The sequence below is a fragment of the Bubalus kerabau genome, chromosome 7, assembly GCF_029407905.1.
Source record: "Bubalus kerabau isolate K-KA32 ecotype Philippines breed swamp buffalo chromosome 7, PCC_UOA_SB_1v2, whole genome shotgun sequence".
Classification (NCBI taxonomy): Eukaryota; Metazoa; Chordata; class Mammalia; order Artiodactyla; family Bovidae; genus Bubalus; species Bubalus kerabau.
This window is the reverse complement of record NC_073630.1, coordinates 28,104,684-28,126,053: the sequence shown is the minus strand read 5'-3', so window position 1 is coordinate 28,126,053 and position 21,370 is coordinate 28,104,684. Positions and strand designations below refer to the sequence as shown.

The 21,370-nt window shown below is 37.9% G+C and overlaps 1 protein-coding gene across 14 annotated transcripts in view; it reads left to right on the top strand.

Moving 5' to 3' along the window:
• DKK2 (dickkopf WNT signaling pathway inhibitor 2) overlaps positions 1-21,370 on the top strand; it is a 583,019-nt gene that overhangs the window by 543,603 nt on the left and 18,046 nt on the right. For 2 of the 14 annotated variants that reach the window (XR_008716807.1, XR_008716818.1), the window contains one exon: positions 4,547-5,915. The exons of the other annotated variants lie outside the window; for them this stretch is intronic. The gene's annotated coding sequence lies outside the window, so the exon portion shown is untranslated. Of the gene's footprint in view, positions 1-4,546; positions 5,916-21,370 lie in introns of those variants that run through there. 14 annotated transcript variants of the gene reach the window in all.

Below are 21,370 nucleotides of genomic sequence, written 5' to 3'. Positions count from 1 at the left end.
GAGATGGGCATACCAGACCACTTGACCTGCCTCTTGAGAAACCTGTATTCAGGTCAGGAAGCAACAGTTAGAACTGGACATGGCACAACAGACTTGTTCCAAATAGGAAAAGGAGTATGTCAAGGCTATATATTGTCACCCTGCTTATTTAAAAAAACTTAATGTAATGAATTTTTGTGATGTGGATACTTGCAATATTTAATTTTTATCCACTAGGAAAATCCTTATATGTTTGGAGTATGTTTCCTACACAGACAAAATCTTTTTTTTTAGACATCTTGTGAAAGTCAAGTACAATAATTAGGCACCTTTTTTTGGTGTTCCAAAATGTGTGCTTGACATGATCACCTGTAAAGAAAACAAATGTAAACATGCGTCTCTATTTAAAGTCATTTTTCATCTCTTAGCTTTTTAATAATAATTTGCTGACTCCTTTCATTATATTTGCGGAATTGGGAGAACATAAAGAAAACTGAATCTATTAGGCAGGAGAGCAACTGTTTGAACTAGACACCAAAAATTAGAAACAGGTATGCTCAAGTACATAATTTTTATACTCCTTACTTAATTAAAATTTTACCAAATTATATCCTTTAAAAATGCTAGCCATGTGACCATGAATTTAGATTTCCTTCACAGGGCCTCCCATATATTCAGTACAGTAGGACTTTTTTTTTTTAAATATGTATGGTATAAATGAGAGATTAAGAGTGACAGTATCGCCTTATTTCTTGACTAACAGTACAGATTTTGTAAAGTTAAATAATGTGTAATCCAAGCATATTTTGACAGATCTCAGGTTTGCATCTATTTTTGATTGATTCTTTTAAAAAGACTGAGATTAGTATTGACACTTGAGCTTCAGATAATTAAAATTTTGTTAATAAAACTCTCAACAAAGATAAAGGTACCAACAGTCCATTCCAAGGATCCTATAATATAATCTATATATAATTTATATGATTCCCTGGAGAAGGCAATGACAACCCACTCCAGTATTCTTGTTTGGAGAATCCCACAGACAGAGGAGCCTGGTGGGCTACAGTCCGTCTATAGGGTCATAAAGAGTCAGACATGACTGAGTGACCTAGCATGCACGCCAGTGCAGGAGACATAAGTGATGCAGTGCTATCCCTGGCTCAGGGAGACCTCCTAGAGGAGGGCATGGCAACCCACTCTAGTATTCTTGCCTGGAGAATCCCCATGGACAGAGGAGCCTGGCGGGCTACAGTCCATGGGGTCACAAAGAGTCGGACATGACTGATGTAAATTAGCACACATCATATTATTGGTCATGTCTATTCTAGGTCAGAGAAATTGCAAAAATACAGTTTTGCAATGCAGACAATTCTGAATCAATTCTCAGTTCTTTTACTTCAGTAGAAGTGGTCAGCTAAATTTTTTGAAGAGTTCTTGTTCTTCTTTTTAATGCTAGTATATTACCATCTAAATATGGAGTGCAGTCTACAGTTTAGATGAAATTATCTCTGGAGTTCAGAATTTCTGTTTTCAATAGTTATTCACTGACCCTTCTCTATATATCAGAAACTACTACGAACATGAGTATAGAAATGAGTCTAACACCTTACCTGCACTAAGGAAATGTCTAAACAACTATAGTAGTTTGTGATAATTGCTGTAATAAAGGGAAATGAGTTCTACTGGGAGAAAAAGTGGGACTTCTGTTTCTAGGGTTGGGGTGCAGGTGGAGGGAATGAAGGAAAGGGATCCACCAGAGGGGTAACATTCACTTAACTCTTTACTGGGCCATGTCATAGATTAAACCTAGGATTTCTCTTTTAATCAGTATCATGTAGTTGATACCGATAGCTTACTACCAGGCAATGTTTTCATTTGCTCCCTCTGTATTTCTGACTGTGGCAAATCCATTTAGCATATCTAGGGTTGGCTGCAATTCACCAAAGTTTCTGTGGTACATCAGAAATTTGTTAACCTTTTTGGAAAAAAAGTAATAATTTGCTTTTCCTTTGTATTTTTAGGAGTGAAAAGATGAGTGATAGTGAGTTCATGGTGGTGTATTGAAACCTACTGGGTGTGACTGCATAGGTGAGAAAGCAGCTATTCCACAGACACACTCTAGGGTGGTGGCGCCCTTGCCAGCCCTCTGAAACCTTCCCTGGTGAAGAACAGAAAGAGTGGGAGTTCTGTTTCTGGGGTTGGGGTGCAGATGGAGGGAATTGAGGAAAGGGCTCCACCAGAGGGGTCACATTCACTTAACTCTTTACTGGGCCGTGTCATAGCTTAAACCTAGGATTTCTCTTTTAATCAGTATGCTCAAGCCTAGTGAGTGGAGTCAACAAGGAGCCTGTTTTAAAAATGTATTCACCTTACACTTGCTTTCAGAGAGTTTCAGCTGTACAGAAAGTATACCTTTCTGACTTTAGAAGGATGGGTTGGAAATATGGGTAAAAAAGAGAAGCGTAAAAACCTGCTTGGCCTTCAGTTTGGAGAAGGGCATGAGTATATCATTAAAAGAGAAAATAAAACCTACTACATTTCCAGTAAGTTGTTATTTTAAGAGATAATTAACAGTACAATCTAGCACATTGTCTTGTTCATTATTACTTGATTTGTGGATTTAAAAAAAAATCCATTGAGAAATTCCATGGAGAAGCAGAGTTGCCTCACAATGCAGTTTCCCAAGGCTCTCTAATTGAGACAAAGCAGTGCTATTAATTATGAACTTGTGGGATCATATTCCACAATGGCGAGATCTCTCCACACTGTCCGGAAGTGTTTCCATTCCAGTCTTACACACACCCATCTAACACTGATGGTGGTTTCTGTACATATGAACTTTCAGATACCTGCTCTTCTCTGTCTCATAAAAATGAGACAGAGAAATTTCTCAACTCTGATTCAGGCTATCATTTGAAGTAATGGAGTGGTTTATTAAGGAATGTATTGTGCCTTAATTAAGATGTAATTACAGAAGTCATACCTCTTTCCTCTCTAATTTTGCTATGATAAAAATATAAAAAATTAGGTAGTCCAAATAGAAAATATAAAGCAGCGATGATAACATTCAGTTCAGTAACATTAGGCAAAACAAATCAACAAACAAAACAACTCAAAGCTTCAAAATTCATATGCACATCCTAGGACTTTTGGATCATCGCTAATCATCTAAATCTTGTGTCTGAAATTTTAGCTGGTACAGTGGTGACCCTGGCTATATATGGAAGAGACAGATTTTCATCATGCAGCTTATCATCTATTTGTGGAATTTTTAATTATGAGAATAATAACACTTTTACAACATTTATAATGTACTTTAAATAACAGGTTATCTCATTTGACCACTCAACAGTCTAGTTAATAGTTATTATTATACTCATTGTGTATTTGTGGAAACTGAGACATTACTTTGCCAACAAAGGTCTGTCTAGTCAAAGCTATTGTTTTCCAGTAGTCATGTATGGATGTGAGAGTTGAGCCATAAAGAAAGGTAAGCACTGAAGAATTGATGATTTTGAACTATGGTGTTGGAGAAGATTCTTGAGAGTCCCTTGGACAGCAAGGAGATCCAACCAGTCCATCCTAAAGGAGATCAGTCCTAAATATTCATTGGAAGGACTAATGCTGAAGCTGAACCTCCAATACTTTGGCCACCTGATGTGAAGCAGTGACTCACTGGAAAAGACCCTGATGCTGGGAAAGATTGCAGGCGGGAGGAGAAGGGGATGACAGAGGATGCGATGGTTGGGTGGCATCACCAACTTGATGGACAGGAGTTTGAGTAAACTTTGGGATACCTGGAGTGCTGTAGTTCATGGTGTCGCAGAGTCAAACACGACTGAGTGACTGAACTAAATTCAGGCTTGGCTGATAATTTGCAAAAGATGATGCTCAAACTCCATCCATAACTTGTATTTTCCTCACCATAATGCATAGTAGGACTTTTACACTGTATGAAAACTAGATGTCTAGAGCCTTATGATAAATTAACTGGAATTATAAAGTGAGTATTTTTTGAAGTCTAAAATATTTGATTTTATTACTTGAAAGTGATAGAGTTTATGATAATGCAGTGCAACCCTATGTCCCATTATTCTGTGATTCTGGAATGTGAGCAGGAAGATGAAATAGTCTCCTTTCTGCTGGGAACACTCTCAGTCTCTTGCTGCTCAATCTTCACTGGGCTATGTAGTGACTTAAATGTAGGATTGCTGTTTTTATGTGAGGGACTACCTCACATGAACACAGTGGGGAAAAAGTCTCAGTAACCTCTGAGCTTCTAAGGAAAGGGAAGGAAAGATGAGAAGTCTCAGCTTTCCCTTTTATCTACTGAATGAGGCAAATTATCTATAGCCTTCAAAATCATCAAAATGTAATTGATCTTCCAAGTGGTAATGGTTAAAGCCTTCATCTCATATTTTTCTGTATTAAACATTTGTTACTTTGTTCTCCTTCTATAGAGCAAAACCAGTGGGAAGGTATGAACAAAATTTATACCAGAAGGGTGTTCTAGCCACCTCTTTAGATTTGTGTTACAAATGTGTTTTTGTCTGTTTTATTTCCATAGAGGAAGGTGAAGTGCAATCCCTGCTTTGGAGCATGAACACAGCGATGGGATGGCCGGCATGCAGTGCTGGTTGTCCTGGTAACAGCATCTCAAATCTTACACTAACATCTGGTGTTCTTAAGCTTAACAGCTGGTTGTCTACAGAAAAAATTGAACAAGGAGTTGAAACACAAATGGGAATACCATAAAATAAAAGGAGTTACCTAGGAGGAATACCAAGAAATAACTAAGCTAAAGCAGGAAATGAGATGCAACTTGCAAAATGCAGAGAGAAATATATCAGGGATTAAAAAATGGATAAAAGATAATGTCACTTGGAAAATAATGAATATTGTGAGTTAAAAGTTTTGCATTATTTTTATAAGCAAATTGACCAACATATTGGAAAGATGAAAGATCAAAATTAAATTTTGGAGAATATGAACCAACAGACTATATTTTGTATTCCTTAAGTCCCAACACAAGTGGAAATCATGATTGCAAGTGTACTCAAACCTTTTGAACATTCTTGGTAAAGTGTTTGAAGATGAGAAAATACTCAGGATTTCTTGATCAGAGCTTTTAACTATTGATTTCTACTCATAGAATTACATGTCATTATAGTTGAAGGATTTGAGGTTATTTTTATTTTGAGGAGGTGTTTTTTTATGGACTCACTGAATACATACTGAAGTAGTACTCATTTTAAATCACAATGTTAATACAAATAAATAATGTTGGCACCAATATTACTCATTTTGAAGGGCATAGGATATTATTTACAAAAAGTTGTTAACAGAGATTCATAGTGATAATTCTCCACCTTCACCTTTAAAGTTGGAAAGTTCATTAAATTTCCAATTACAATAGTATAAAAAAATTCCTGCTATATCTACTCTCATAAATAAAATATATGATATAGAAATAGGTTCTTTCCTACAAGGAAACTGACTGAAAATAAGCAGAGGCTTTCTTCTGGTTTAAGATATAATCACAGAAAGTTAAATAAAGCCACTGGACTCATAACAGTGTAAGACTTATTCTGAGTAGATTTAATAGGCAGAACCAGAAAATCTAGATAGGAATGGAAAGGGAATCAGACTTTTACTTGTCACAGAGAAGAATAGTTTAGGAATTTGTTTCCAAAAGGCAATAGACAGCCCCTCGAGGTCATCATGTCCAGAGTTTCAGGGGACAAGTTTTAGTCATTATTGTTGAGAATGCTGTATATAGAAGGCAGTCAAGGCCATAAATGGACAGAATTCTGGAGCGAAACATTCTACCAAAAAACTGGAAAATCTGAGAGAAGAGCTGTTTAGAATTACTGTGGATGGGGAGCGTATGTATACCTGTGGTGGATTCGTTTTGATGTTTGGCAAAACTAATACAGTGTTTCAGGTTTAAAAATAAAATAAAATTAAAAAAAATAAAATAAAATAGAAAGATGAAAGAATGAAGATGACTCATTTAAGATAAGATGAATAACCAGGAATGATGAGTGCTAGACACTAAGAACGGAGAAGGCAAGCCACTCCAGTACTCTTGCCTGGAAAATCCCATGGACGGAGGAGCCTGGTGGGCTGCAGTCCATGGGGTCGCTAGGAGTCGGACACGACTGAGCGACTTCCCTTTTGCTTTTCACTTTCACACATTGGAGAAGGAAATGGCAAGCCACTCCAGTGTTCTTGCCTGGAGAATCCCAGGGATGGGGAAGCCTGGTAGGCTGCCATCTATGGTATCGCACAGAGTCAGACACGACTGAAGCGACTTAGCAGCAGCAGCAGCAGCAGCAGACACTAGGAAAATTGGTGTCCATTAAGGACAATCATGTCCTTCAGAAAGAGAGAGAATGAAATGAGTAGGGATAACTCTCTGTATTGAGCTCTTTGAAGGTTAAGTACAACCAGGGGTAAATTATGAGTTTCTGCACATTGATAGCATCAGATCTCAGGTTACATGATGAATTAAGGAATAGATTAGCAGCCAGAAAGAGCCTGTGTAAACTACTCGTTCAAGAAATTTACTAACAAAAAGAGAATAAGCATAGAGATTTTGTTTTTAATAGAATTTTTCACAATTTGCTAGCAGATGGGAAGAAATAAAAATACACACTCTGTTTCTAACTAAACTCTCACTAGTCAAACTCCAGAAAACAATATATTCGGGTAGCAGGCCAAACTTATACAAGAGAAAGGAAAAACCATTAGAGAATTAAGAGTCTATGGAGCCTAAACGAGAGAGCAGTAGGGAAGAACAGTACCCTGTTAATGCTAGATGTGCAAAACAATGTCCATATAGCAATTCATTCATCCGTTTTTAAGCATTTATGATAGGCCAGGCACAGTTCCAGATGTTGTAGACACAGTCATATAAAAGAAAAGAAAAACCCCTGCCCTCATGGTGCTTATACTTCAGTCAGGGGAGTGACAAAAAATAAGTAAATGATTCAAATAATTAGCATGCCGTATAGTGAGAAATGCTGTGGAGAAAAATAAAGTTGTAAAGGAGGTGAGGGAGCAACGGAGTGGGGTGTCAGGATGGCCTCAATAATACAGTGAAGGAAGGAGAGGGGCAACTGGGTCAGGTGGCTCTCTGCGGATGAGCCTTCCAGCAAAGAGAAGGGCTGGCTGCTGGGTCGTTACGTATGAAGAGGCCTGCTGTGTGGGAATCATAAGGAGATCAGCATGGCTGGAGTGGGGTGAGCAGGGTAAGACAAGCACAGGGTCAGCTCCTTTCAAACAGAAGAGGTTCAGGCTTTTGTGCTGAAGGAGATGGATAGCCAGTGGACAGTTTCTAGTGAGTAACTGACAGCATAGATCTTCCATTTCAGCAGACCCACTAAGGCTACTTTGTTGAGAATACAATGGTGTAGGAGAATTCTGGGATGGAGGAGCAAAGATGAAAGGAGTGAAGCAGTGCAGATAGTGAGGAGAGGTTGGATTCCAAAAACACATTAAGGATAGAGCTCAGTGGATCTGGTGATAGATTTGAAGTTAGGAGTGAAAGAGGAATACAGCATGGTGTGAGGTTTTGACATGACAACTTGCCATTACAGACTTGCCATTCACTGAGATAGGGAAGACTTCTGTGAAAAAGAAATAGAATAGCATTTGTAATCTTTTTCTGAAGGTCTCCAAAGGATCGTCCCCACCTATATGCATTTCCACAAAACATTCACTGGGATTTTTTAACGTTCCAATCTGGAACTGAATTGAATTGAAGGTTTGCAATTCATGACATTTCACATTGTGCAGAAGCCTCACACACATGTTACTGCATGTAAGGCACTTAACACATAACATAGTCCATAGTAACTACAAAAAAAATTCCAATAAATATTATCTATTATTAGAACTTTTGTAGTGTCAGGCTGTTGAGATGCTGGTGCTATTTTATATTTACCAAAAGTTTTGTCTAGATCTCTAGTTTGTTCTACTAGATGGAAACAAACAGTAAAAGCAGGTAATATCATATTATTTCTGTAATGCTAAAGAAAAGCAAGTTAATGACATATAGTCCCTGAAAAATGGGCAACTTTTATATTAAAAGATTGCAAGCTATTGCAACAAATAGCTTTTATAAACAGAAACCAAAATAGAGCTTTTAAGAGGTGATTTCCCTCATTATGTAGACAAAAACCAAAAGCCCACAGATGTTAGAGATATGTGCAAAGTCTACATGCAGATAAGGGAGAATCAGGACCTGAATCCAGAATTCCATCTCCCAGTCCTCAGCTACTTGGACCACAATAATACTACCTCTTTTGTTTGAATCCAAAATTCATCTGTACAAAGATTTCTATGTGTTTTCAGGCAACTGTGTTTATGTTCATCAGAGCCAAAAAGGTACACCCCCATTGTTTGTGCTTTTCTGTGATGATTAGGTAGAAAATAAATAGAAGTAATTAAAATGTGACCAAAGCTGTCATCTTTTTACCTAAAGTAAAAAAGAGTCCAAGCAGCCACCCACCGGCAGAGCAGAGCTCTAGAAATGTGTGAGTAATTCAAGTCACCTGGGTACTATGGACTCTGCAGGTGTTTGTAACACATACCCTTTACTGGTAAATGATTTCCTGGTGTTTCATTTAGTCCCAGTGTCAGTGCATAAAGAAGGAAACCTCAGACATCAAAGGAAGAAAGAAGATTAAAGGATCCTAGCACTTTAGAAACAAGACATTGTCAAATCTACTGTTTTCTTCCCTGCAATGCTCTTCTATACGCAACCCTAAGCAAAGTGACTGGGAGAGCAAGCACAATCTGGTAGGCAGATGTTGGAATATATGTTGGCTATATCGCCACTTGTCATCTATACACATGTACACACATGGGAGAGGGCAAAAAAAGTGGTTTGGGGTTGATGCTAAGACACTGGCATCACTCTTGCAGAGATGCAGGATAGGAGTCGATGCCCTAATCTGTACTTCTAAGACCTTTCAGTAAACATGGACTAGGACACAGGCAGAAAACTTTATGGGTAAGGATTGACCTGTGTCTTTATGTCAGGTAGGTTGCTTACAGCTATATATATATCTTTATATGTAGAAGCACCTCAAGTAATACTAAAATAATCCCTCTTACCTTTGACTGTTAAGCAAACTAATTCATTCAACATTAATGACTATTCTGTGCCAGGCACTCTGTGTCAGACCCAAGATAGTAGATATTAGTTCTAGAATTTTGCAAGTACAAACTTACACAGTTTAGTAAGTTCCTCATACATGCTGGAAGAGATAGTAAGCTTAACTAGTTAAGTAAAAGTACTGACCTTCAGCCAGGAATAAGACACTAATTTACACGATCATTTTAAAGCTGACATAGTGCTCTCACCTACATGTTTTCATTTTGATGTTCACTCAGTCAGTGAACCTGTGATGTAGAAAAAGTGGACACTTTCTATAAGCCTGTTCTTGTTGTTTCGTTGCTCAGTCATGTCTGACTCCTTGCGACCCCATGGACTGTGTATAGCACACTTGTCTCCTTGGTCCTCCACTAGCTCCCAGAGTTTGCTCAAACGCATGTCCATTGAGTTGGTGATGCTTGATCTAACGATCTCGTCCTCTGCCTCACCCTTCTCCTTTTGCCTTCAATCTTTCCCAGCATCAGGGTCTTTTCCAGTGAGTTGGCTCTTCACATCAGGTGGCCAAAAGATTGGAGCTTCAGGTTCAGCATGAGTCCTTCCAATGAATATTTATTTCCTAAATATGATATGATTTCCTTTAGGATTGAGGGGTTTGATCTCCTTACATTCCAACAAACGAGTCTTCTCCAACACCACAGTTCAAAAGCATCAATTCTTTGGCATTCAGCCTTCCTTATGGTCCAACTCTCACATCCATACATGACTATTGGAAAAACCATAGCTTTGACTGTACGGACCTTTGTCAGCAAAGTGATGTCTCTGTTTTTTAATATGCTAAGTTTGTCTTAGCTTTCTTTCCAAGGAGCAAGCATCTTTTAATTTTATAGCTGCAGTCACCATTTGCAGTGGTTTTGGAACCCAAGGGAAAAAAAATCGGTCACTGCTTCTTCCACTTGTTCTCCTTCCGTTTGGGATGAAATGATGGGACTGGACGTCATAATCTTAGTTTTTGAACGTTGAGTTTCAAGCCAGCTTTTTCACTTTTTCACACTCATGAAGAGGCTCTTTAGTTCCTCTTCACTTGATGCCATTAGAGAGGTATTATCTGCATATCTGAGGCTGTTGATATTTCTCCCAGCAATCTTCATTCAGGCATGTAAGTCATCCATCCAGTCATCCATCATACATCCACCACTGTGCATATAAGTTAAATCAGCAGGGTGACAATATACACCTTGTTGTATTCCTTTATCAATTTTGAACCAGTCAGTTGTTTATAAGCCTATTTTGTTTAAAGAGACAGTGTCCCTGATTGAATTAGCAAAACCTGTAACTAGGAAATATGCTAATAGGCAATTCAGTCTAGCATGACGGTTCATGTCTTGGTTATTGTAAACAGTGCTACAATGAACACTGGGGATGCATGTATCTTTTTGAATTATGGTTTTCTCTGGGTATATCCCCAGGAATGGGATTGATGACTATATGGTAAATCTATTTTTAGATTTACCTTCATACTGCTCTCCATAGGGATTGTACTAATTTACATTTTGACCAACAGTGTAGGGGAGGGTTCCCTTTTCTCCACATCCTCTACAGCATTTACTGTTTGTAGACTTTTTGATGATGGCCATTCTGACTGGTGTAAGGTGATACCTCCCTGTATTTTTGATTTGCATTCCCCTAATCATTAGTGTTATTGAGCATTTTTACATGTGCTTTTTGACTATCTGCGTTTCTTCTTTGGATAAATGTCTAGATCTTCTGCCCATTTTTTTTTTTTTTTTTTGGTTTGGGTTGTTTGTTTCTTTTATATAGAGCTGCATGAGCTGTTTGTAAATTTTAGAGATTAATCCCTTGTCAGCATCATTAACAAATATTTTCTTCCATTCTGTGGCTTATCTTCTCATTTTGTTTATAATTTCCTTTGTTGTGCAAAAGACTTTAAGTTCAATTAGGTCCCATTTCTTTATTTTTATTTTTCATTTCATTACTCTAGGAGGCAGATACAAAAAGATATTGTGGCAATTTATGTCAAAGAGTGTTCTTCCTATGCCATCCTCTAAGAGTTTTATAGTATCTGGCCTTACATTTAAGTCTTCAGTCCATTCTAAGTTTATTTTTTGTGTCTGATATTAGAAAATGTTCTAATTTCATTCTTTTACATGTAGCTGTCCAGTTTTCAAAGCAACAGTTACTGAAGAGACTGTCTTTACTGTATAGTCTTGCCTCCTTTGTCACAGATTATTTGTCCATAGGCACGTGGGTTTATTTCTGGGCTTTCTATGCTGTTCCAATGATCTATTTATCTGTTTTTGTGCCAGCACAACACTGGTTTGATGACTGTAGCTCTGTAGTATAGTCTGAAGTCAGGGAGCCTGATTTCTCCATCTCTGTTTTCCTTTCTCAGGGCTGCTTTGGCTATTCTGGGTCTTTTGTGTTTCATACAAATTAAAAAATTTTTTGTTCTAGTTTTGTGAAAGATGCCATTGGTAATTTGATAGGGATTGCACTGAATCTGTAGATTGCCTTGGGTAATATAGTCATTTTGATAATATTGATTCTTTCAATATAATAATATGGTAGTATCTTTCCATCTGCTTGTGTCATCTTTGATTTTGTTCATCAACATCTTACAGTTTTTGGAGTACAGGTCTTTTGCCTCCTTAGGTAGGTTTATTCCTAGCTATTTTATTCTTTTTGATGTGATAGTAAATTTGATCATTTCCTTAATTTCTCTTTTTTTCCCTTATTAGTGTATAGAAATGCACACGATTTCTGTGTATTAATTTTTTTTTAATTTTATTTTATTTTTAAACTTTACATAATTGTATTAGTTTTGCCAAATATCAAAATGAATCCGCCACAGGTATACATGTGTTCCCCATCCTGAACCCTCCTCCCTCCTCCCTCCCCATTCCATCCCTCTGGGTCGTCCCAGTGCACCAGCCCCAAGCATCCAGTATCGTGCATCGAACCTGGACTGGCAACTCGTTTCATACATGATATTTTACATGTTTCAATACCATTCTCCCAAATCTTCCCACCCTCTCCCTCTCTCTCAGAGTCTTGTATCCTGCTGCTGCCGCCAAGTCACTTCAGTCGTGTCCGACTCTGTGCGACCCCATGGACTGCAGCCTACCAGGCTTTTCCATCCATGGGATTCTCCAGGCAAGAACACTGGAGTGGGTTGCCATTTCCTTCTCCAAAGCATGCAAGTGGAAAGTGAAAGTGAAGTCGCTCAGTCGTGTCTGACTCTTAGCGACCCCATGGACTGCAGCCTACCAGGCTCCTCCATCCATGGGATTTTCCAGGCAACAGTACTGGAGTGGGGTGCCATTGCCTTCTCCCATTATATCCTGCAATTTTTCTGAATTCATTGATGAGCTCTAGTGCTTTTCTGGTAACATCTTTAGGTGTTTCTATGTAGAGTATCATGTCATCTGCAAACAGTGACAGTTTTATTTTGTTCTTTTCCAATTCGGATTTCTTTTATTTCTTTTTCTTCTTTGATTAGCATGGCTAGGACTTCCAAAACTATTTTGGATACAAGTGGGAAGAGGGGACATCTTTTTCTTGTCCTGATATTAAAAGAAATACTTTCTGCTTTTCACCACTGAGAATGATGTTAGCTGTGGGTTTGTCATATATGGCCTTTATTATGTTGAGGTATATTCCCTCTATGTCCACTTTCTTGAGCATCTGTGTCATAAAATGGGTGTTGAATTTTGTTAAAAGCTTTTTCTTCATCTATTGAGATGATCATATGTTTTTAATTCTTCAGCTTGTTAATGGGCTGTATCACATGGATTTGTGGATATTGAAGAATCCTTGCATTCCTAAGATAAATCCATCTTGATCATGGTATATGATCCTTTTAATATATTGTTAGATTTGGTTTGCCAGTATTTTGTTGAGGAGTTGTTTTTTTAAAAGAAGAGGACTTTAGAAAAATAACTGCAATACTATTATCAAAACTTTGAGTTCCTTAATATCATTAAGTATCCAATAAGAATTCTTGAATGCTTACAATTTTGGAAATCATCAAGGAAAAGTGATTACAACTGAAATGTGTAAAGACAAGTGATTGTTCTTTACTCATCGGTGAGTAACATATCGATAAGGTGCTTAGTCACACTGTGAAATCATTTTGTAAAAAGCACATCTGCAAAGTATTTGCAGTTTCCAGGAGCCTGTTATTTTCAGGGTCTCATGAAAATACAAACAGTTTGTAGAGAAGCTCCAGCATCTGTGGCATCTATTAGCAGGAGGAGTCTTTTTGGCTGGTGACATGGTGAATTTAAGGATTTACATCTGGGCTGAGGTTATGGGTGAGAGTACTGAACTCATCCTCACCACACCCAGGTTATGCACCCAAATTCCCAGACAACTTTTGTATTATTTTCGGCAAAGACTGTTCTCAATGAGAACCATCCTGCTCTATTGCTAGAAACAAATTTTTGCCAATGATCAGGGATTGGTTGAGGACTTGGCAGTGAGCCAGCCAGACAGCAGGACATGGGTGTGTATTCTTATCCCATCTCTGTACATCCAAACACATTTATCTAGCAATGGAAAGATCCCCCCAGACATTACAAGGACAGGACCTACGAATGTTAAATGAACTTCTCCCTAGGGCTCTCCAAACACATGCTGGCAGTTGTCACAGAGACAGTTAATTTGTTAATGCTTAAGAAAGTCACTACTTTTGAAGACAAACAGCTGTATGCACAATTGATGTTAAATAGCAATTATTATTATTATTATTTAATCAGTAACTGGGTGATTACTCTTTTAACTGATTCAGTCTATGAACCTGTGTTTTAAAGAATGATAACTTCTTTTTGGAAGGTTCCCAAAAAGTAGGACTGCACTTTTTAGCAAATTTGCTCTTGTTTATTAATGTCTATGTATAAGAAAGGCATTGTAATGTTTCTTGGAATCATCATTTGCAAGTTGTAAACAGTTTTCAGTGTACCATTTATAAAAGTACAGCTCTTGTTACCATGGGATGAGCAGTATTATTTCAAAAGCACATTCTTGACTTTTCCAAAAAGTCCTGTTTAAATTGCAGGTGGAATTTGGTCAGTGCATATTAGTCAGTGCGTGCCCAAGGAGGGGAGATGAAAAGCAGCGCATGACCAGATCCTTATGCTTTTGATCCACCCTCAGAAAAGAGTCTGGCAAGTACTGGGTTTTGTAATAAAAAATCACTTCATCCAATGTTAATGTGGAAACAACTTGATTTGTTTGTGTGAATAAAGTTCTGGTGATCTCATTTAAACACAGGAAATGTTACAGTTAGGCCGTAATCCATCCTATCTGATACCTGCTGGGCCCAGGTGTGGCTGTCTTTCCTCTTCTTAGGATAGGGAATCCAATCACTCACGTCTCTAGACCATACCCCAGAATTATACGGGAGTCTTAAAAAGAGACTTAACCTTTTCAAACACACAGTGACACCCTTGCCTGGACTCACAACATAGAACAAATATGCAACTTCTGTCAACATTTCCTGAGGTAGAGTTATTTTTTGCCTTTTTGCCCAGGCAATAGGCTCTTCCTACAAATCTTTTTACAAATATGAAATGTGATTCTAGTTTAGGCTGAGTAAACTACTTTGCAAATTTCTCTAAGTTCATAAACTTGGGAGCAGGGCCTGAAAAATGTATGGTTATCCTCAAAATTCTGATGCATGGCCATAACAAGGGAAGTTGATAGGTGTGTATAAGAATTATAGACATGATCTGAAGTGAGTTTATTTCAAACAATAGACATGCTGTCCATATTTTGGGGTAAAAACTGGCATGCCCATGAGATTTAACAGAATTAACATGGTGGGAAACTTGCTTACTAACTCAATTTGTTTAGACTCATAAACAAGTTAGACTTTAAAATAAATGATTGGGTGGTGGTATTCCTTGGGGCAAGCATTTTGAAAAAGTAGTAGTTTTGTACTGGTTTCTGTATTGTGGTGACGAAGGTGTATCAGGAAACTGTATCCCCTTAGTATTCCATCTACATATCTTTAGGATATTTAAAGGAAGCCATGACTAGCTTCTCTCCTTTTTGTTTCCTTACAAAAATATAGTGGTGAAGGTTAACTAGGAATGCTATAAGATACAACCACCAATGAGAAAAATATTGATAGACAAAGGCAAAGAAAATTTAGGAAGAAGTATTTAGGATGGAAGGTCAGCAGCTTCATTTGATCCTTGGAAGTACCCAGGGTCATAGCTCCCACCACCAAGAGGCTTAACCAATTTCCTGAGAACAGTCAGGGAAGAAATGAAATAGAGAGTCATTGTGTGCTGCTAGGACAGCATTATTGCCGTGGCAGAGACCATCAATTCCACTTAGGGATGAAAGAGTCTATTTTTTCCTTTAGATAATTTATATGTGAAAAATATCAGCTAAGGGAATGTAACATGAATTTAAAATTTTTTTAATTGGAGTATCATTGCTATACAATGTTGTGTTAGTTTCCACTGTACAATAAAGTGGACCAGCTGTACATATACACATGTACCTTCTTTTATGGATTTCATTTCCATTTAGGTCACACAGCACTGAGTAGAGCTCCCTGTGTAATGCCACAGGTTCTCATTAGTTATCTATTTTATTCATAGTATCAGTATGTCAATTTCAATCTCCCAGTTCATCACAGACTCCCTTTCCCCCCTTGGTATCCATACGGTTGTTCTCCACATCTGTGTCTCTATTTCTGCTTTGGAAATAGGATTATCTATACCAATTTTTTCAATTCCATATATATGTATTACTATATGGTATTTTTCTCTTTCTGACTTACTTCCCTCCATATGACAGACTCTAGGTCCATCTATATCTCTACAAATGACCCAATTTCATTCCTTTTTATGGTTGAGTATTATTCCATTGTCTATATTACAAATGACCCAACTTCATTCCTTTTTATGGCTCAGTATTATTCGATTGTATATATGTGTCACATCTTCTTTATCCATTCTTCTGTTTATGGACATTTAGGTAGTTTACACGTGCGGCTATTATAAATACTGCTTCAGTGAACGTTGGGGTGCGTGTGTCTTTTTGAATTATAGTTTTCTCTTAATATATGCCTAGTACTGGGACTGGAGAAGGCAATGGCACCCCACTCCAGCACTCTTGCCTGGAAAATCCCATGGACGGAGGAGCCTGTGGGCCGCAGTCCATGGGGTTGCTAAGAGTCGGACAAGACTCAGCGACTTCACTTTTACTTTTCACTTTCATGCATTGGAGAAGGAAATGGCAACCCACTCCAGTGTTCTTTCCTGGAGAATCCCAGGGATGGGGGAGCCTCGTGGGCTCCCGTCTATGGGGTCACGCAGAGTTGGACACGACTGAAGCGACTTAGCAGCAGCAGCAGCAGTACTGGGACTACTGAGTCACACAGTAGTCTATTTTTAGTTCTTTTAAGGAATCTCCATATTGTTCTCCATAGTAGAGAACAATAATACATCCCCACTAACAGTGCCAGAGGGTTCCATTTTCTTAAGACCCTCTCTAGCATTTATTATTTCTAGATTTTGTGATGATGGCCATTCTGACCAGTGTGAAGTAACATGTCATTGTAGTTTTGATTTGATTCATTTAATAATTAGTCATACTGTGCATCTTTTTATGTGTTTGTTGGCCATTTAGGGATATAATGTAAAGGGCTGAGGATAGCACTTGAAAATGTGAATCTGAGGCTCAACATGAAATATCTGCAGCCAAATTGCTAGCTGGAAAATTACTTTTCAATCGATTATTTTTTAATAAACACATATGAGGTTCTTAGTTAAAAAGTTATAGGTTACAAATAATTTATGTAGAACTTAGCTGATTTTTAAAAATCTATTTCAAAATATATACAAAACTATCTCTTGATTTTCAAAATACTTCTTTTTAACATCTTCTTATGGGTACTTATGTGAGCACTCAGTGGTACAAATTCCAAACCACTATTGCAACAATATCTCATTCATTAATTCATTACCAGACAAAATGCAGAAAACTAACTTACTTCATTATGTGTCCATGGGGAAATATAAAGATGATTTCCATGATCAAAGATCATTAAAAAGGCAAAAGAATAATTTAACAGTACAGGATCTATAAACAACACGGTACAAATAAGCATGAGGTGTTAGCAGAAGGCTGGATATCCAAACTGGATATCCAAATTAGCTGGGGGGTGAGAAGCCACGCCAAAAATTTTCCCAAAAATGAAGTTCAGTTCAGTTCAGTCACTCAGTCATGTCCGACTCTTTGTGACCCCATGAACCGCAGCATGCCAGGCCTCCCTGTCCATCACCAACTCCCGGAGTTCACTCAGACTCACGTCCATCGAGTCAGTGATGCCAGCCAGCCACCTCATCCTCTGTTGTCCCCTTCTCCTCCTGCCCTCAATCTTTCCCAGTATCAGGGTCTTTTCAAATGAGTCAGCTGTTCGCATCAGGTGGCCAAAGTATTGGAGTTTCAGCTTCAACATCTGTCCTTCCAATGAACACTCAGGACTGATCTCCTTTAGGATGGACTGGTTGGATCTCCTTGCAGTCCAAGGGACTCTTAAGAGTCTTCTCCAACACCACAGTTCAAAAACATCAATTCTTCAGCACTTAGCTTTCTTCACAGTCCAACTCTCACATCCATACATGACCACTGGAAAAACCATAGCCTTGATTAGATGGACGTTTGTGACAAAGTGATATCTCTGCTTTTTAATATGCTGTATAGATTGGTCTTAACTTTTGTTCCAAGAGGTAAGCATCTTTTAATTTCATGGCTGCAGTCACAATCTGCAGTGATTTTGGAGCCCCCAAAAATAAAGTCAGCTTCTGTTTCCATTGTTTTCCCATCTATTTGCCATGAAGTGATGGGACCAGATGCCATGGTCTTAGTTTTCTGAAGGTTGAGCTTTAAGCCAACTTTTTCACTCTCCACTTTCACTTGCATCAAGAGGCTTTTTAGTTCCTCTTCACTTTCTGCCATAAGGGTAGTGTCATCTGCATATCTGAGGTTATTGATATTTTTCCCAGAAATCTTGATTCCAGCCTGTGCTTCCTTCAGCCCAGCATTTCTCATGATGTCCTCTGCATATAAGTTAAATAAGCAGGGTGACAATATACAGCCTTGACATACTGCTTTTCCTGTTTGGAACCAGTCTGTTGTTCCAAGTCCAGTTCTAACTGTTGCTTCCTGACCTGCATATAGGTTTCTCAAGAGGCAGGTCAGGTGGTCTGGCATTCGCATCTCTTTCAGAATTTTCCACAGTTTATTGTGATCCACACAGTCAAATGCTGTGGCATAGTCAATAAAGCAAAAATAGATGTTTTTCTGGAACTCTCTTGCTTTTTCCATGATCCAGCGTATGTTGGCAATTTGATCTCTGGTTACTCTGCCTTTTTCTAAAACCAGCTTGAACATCTGGAAATAGATTGTTCACATATTGCTGAAGCCTTGCTTGGAGAATTTTGAGCATTACTTTACTAGCATGTGAGATGAGTGCAACTGTGCGGAAGTTTGAGCATTCTTTGGTATTGCCTTTCTTTGGGATTGGAATGAAAACTGACATTTTCCAGTCCTGTGGCCACTGATGAATTTTCCAAATTTGCTGGGATATTGAGTGCTGCACTTTCTGGATATCATCTTTGAATGAGTTGGAATTATTCTGATGATGAAGTGAGTGGAGGAAAGGTATTCACATGGCAGAGGAAAAACGTCTGCAAATGCATAGACATGAGGGTGTGTGGCTAAGGGATTGGCAAGCAGCCCCTTATTTCTGGCATATATTATGTAATATAGGGGGTAAATAGGGATCAGAATGCCATGCTAAGAAGAGAAATATTTTCTGCTCGTCTTTATTGAAACAAAATCGCCTGGTTTGGTTAAACCAGGCAAACCAAAGTAAGTGGGATAGATTTCAGATAGCATCTCAAACATAATGCCAGAAACACTTTACCATTGGATATGAGCAGGGAAAAAATCTGAAAAAAAAAGTGTAAGATTTCAGATTGACCCTAGCAAAGTTGTATCAAAAACTCTATTAGCCATTTGGCTAATTAATAATTTTGTTTGATTTGTCTAGACTTCCTTCTGACCGAAACAGCACTTGAGGAGTTGTGCTAAGGTAGTACATTATCCACCCCAGTCTCTGGGGTGATCCTGCACTCCACTTCTCTTTCCCACTCTCCCTCCGCCAGCTCACATGTTAAAGCCCCATAGTTGCTGAAAATCCTGCTGGAATGTGATGCCAGACACAGAGGTGTTAGAGAGTCCAGTGCCAGCACATCTGGGGATCCTTAGTAATGAATATAGGCTGACAAAAGAAGCAGCAGAAATACATAGGAGCCTACTCTTGGCACAGTTTGGAAAAACCAATAGGATGAAGGGGGATCTGACCTGAGCCTGAGACGGGATTTCATCTCTTTCATGTAGTAACAAATCATCTGACCTCTCCTGCACTACTGAGAAGGTCCTGGTCAGCACATCATGTAGATGTATTGAGATGCGTGTGGTTTGGGGGATTAATGTCTTCTGCGTGTTTTCTTTGAGATTACTGACACATTGAATATGTCATCACTAAATGAACCACATTTCTGAGGCTGAGGTTTGAACACAAACATCACACAAACCAAAGTATCTGTCATCTGGCTCATAATTTCCTCCCTTTTCCATCTCAAGAAAAGCATTTAAATAGAATTTTTTGACAAGAGATTATAAGCTAATGAGTGATGTTTTGCTCTATGCCATATTGCTCACTAGAATTAGATTGTTTATGTGCTAACCTCCTTTTTCTTCTTCCACATAATAAGAGTTTAAATTTCGTCATGAGGGTAGAAGGTTGAGAATAACCACATGTGTATTAAAATACTGATTATTTTTTGAAGAATTTTATTTTAATAAACATCATGTAGTCATATAATTGCTATTATCTGACACTAAAACTCTCCAGGTTGGGGCTTTTCAATCCAATCGTCTTGTGAATGTCTGAAATAAATGAGTAGCCTTATATATTATAATTTCATCTTAAAGAAACTCAGGTAATAATTTTCCTGGATGATTTAACCATATGATTATGTTTGAGTCTCTTAGACTAACTCAAACTCTAATTGAAACATTGTTTGGATCTTTGGAACCCAGAAATGATGACATGGGAGTATGTAGAGTGCTCTTTGCATGAAGAACTTCCATGTGAGATCTGCCTTATCAACTAAACATTCCAAATTAATAAAAATGAGACAGATATGTAGCATAGATCTTTACATATTTTACAGGTCATGTATATATCAGGTATGTAAACTACCTAAAAAAAAACCTAGAAACTGGGAAAGAATAAGTATGGTGAAATAACTGATGCTATAACTCCTATTCCTTTCTCTTAGTAACATACAAATTTATCTCTCAGTAACTCATCCAAAGTGCAAGAGTTGAACTCTTTCATCCCATTGCACCTATAACTTGTATCTTAGTCCCCCCATAGACTCTTCACGCACTTATTGTTTTCCTCCAAATGGCAAAGGCAGAAATACACTGAGTTACTTAGGCAGAGTTCTGTATTAGCATTGTGAATCACCTCTTCATCTTACTCTTTTAATTAAAAGGTTTCTTAGGTTTCAATCTAATCTCTGCGGTTATTGCTATTGAGTAAACCTCTTGTTCCAGCCTTCTGGATCATCTCGGGCCATGCTTTATCTCAAATGATTGCTTCTCCCCATAGAATATCTAGAGGATAAAATGCTGCCTGCTTTCTGATTTATGACTCTAAATTTAAATGGTAACATTTTATATTTTCGAGAAATATTTACAAGGAGCTTCAAGTAGTTCTTTCTTAAACAGAATTTGAGTATTTTCACTGCAAATGAATATTGAGTGTTATATTTTGCTGTGCTTTTTCCATCTTCCCAAGTATAAAACAGCAATGTTTTCAGTTTTATCAGCTTCCATCAACTGTTGCATCAAAGTCAGAATAGAATATGGCAAGTGGCTATTTGACTATTGGTCTAACCTGATTCTTAGAAGAAATAAAGGAGAATCAAATGAGATTAGAGAAGCATAAAGTTTGTACATTATATACTAAATTATATGAGCCAAGACAATACACATTAGCTCAATTAAATAATTGTTGGGACAATGGATTGTTTATATGTGAGTATGTGTGTGTGTGTGTGTGTGTGTGTGTGTGTGTGTGTGTGTATAATTTGAATGTTGCATTGATGGTCTGATTCTGCTAATAAGATAAACATTTATGAAACAAAAGAGAAA